Genomic DNA, 1,399 nt, shown 5'->3' with positions numbered 1-1,399 from the left:
GCTGCAGTGCACCCACCCAGCTGCCACCTCCTCCCACAGCCCCATCCCAGCACCATCAACCTGTCTTCTCCCCAGCGGGAACTCAACCTCCCATCCCGCCTGGATCCCCCTGCGCTGGGTTTGTGAGGGTTTTGAACCGCAGTTGCAGCTCCTGCTCTCCACATCTTTGCTTCACACCTTTTCCCCTGGTCGGGCCGTGAGCGGTGGCTCAGGAGGTTTCCAGCAGCTGCTGGAGCTCGGCGTTCAGCAAGGCTCGGCTGCCCTCTGCAGGGAAACCCGCAGCCCTTGCGGGGACATCGACCTGCGGGCGCGTGAGAAAGCAGCAGAATTGGGAACCCAGTGCTTCCTCTTGGCCCCTGGCCGGGAACAGGGGGTTCCCCTTCACACTGGGCACGGCTAGGACCTGGCATCTGTGTGACCCTTCCGATGCCGCTTGCGGCTGGGTTGTTTCGAAAGCCCCTCTCTGGAGCTCGCATGTGGAAACCACAACAAAGATGAAAGGCGTCACAGACCGTCTTTATAAGCAAAGGAGAAGAGGCAGGTTATGGGCTCTGCCTCGTATGTAGTGGCTTCCATTTTGGTTCCCATGAAGTCTGGCCCAGCCCCAGACTATTCCCTGCTCTGTCACAGCTCCTCACCCAGCAGGATCCTGTGAAATACAGACCCAAGTTTCCTCTGGCTGCCAGGAGAGCTGCTCTGTCACAGCAGCGTGTGCTCTACCAACCAAACAGTGTGACTGCAGCAGAGCTGGAAGCTTGTCATTTGGCTTCTGGACTCTTTTACAGCAAAAGCTGTCCTGCCAGAGAAAAAGAACAGCATTAAGTTCTCTAGTGTAAGGGCTTTTTGTTCCCTCTAGCTTGGATTTTTTCCCTTGGCATCAGCCGCAGCTGACACAGCTCTGCTGTGGGAAACCCCCCATACACAGGGTCAGCATCTGGGATCGATGATCAGCTTCACATCCCCGTAAAGGTCACATTCTGCTTTTGTCTCTCTGTCTGCTGGTGCCAAAGAGAAGTTCAGTCAACTCCCAGCTGCTGGGAACTGACAGAGCACCCCTGAAGGAGGGCTCCGAGGCAGTGCCTTGGCCAGGTGGGCTGTAAGTGGCCTCAATTCAGCATTGCCTGAATTCAGTGCGCCTGATTTAAACCAGAAGTGCTATCAGGGGTAGCTGAGCTGTTGTGTGGGCACTGGGGCGGATTGTGCTGAGCTCTTCGGGACAGCCTTGGCAGTAGTTGGTGATTCTTGCCGTGCTGCTGTACCAGATCTCTGGGTGGATGAGGCTGAGCAGAGCTGGTGCGTGGGGAGGGTGACCTTGGACGGGCTGCTTTTCCTGCAGACCTCACACAGGTACAAGCTCTGGCTGCAGAGGAGGCTGGCTGGAGGGACACTGGCTAGGGGG

This window comes from Buceros rhinoceros, unplaced genomic scaffold (genome assembly GCF_000710305.1).
Source record: "Buceros rhinoceros silvestris isolate BGI_N320 unplaced genomic scaffold, ASM71030v1 scaffold31084, whole genome shotgun sequence".
NCBI lineage: Eukaryota > Metazoa > Chordata > Aves > Bucerotiformes > Bucerotidae > Buceros > Buceros rhinoceros.
The sequence above is the reverse complement of the archived record's forward strand: the minus strand, read 5'-3'. Positions refer to the sequence as shown.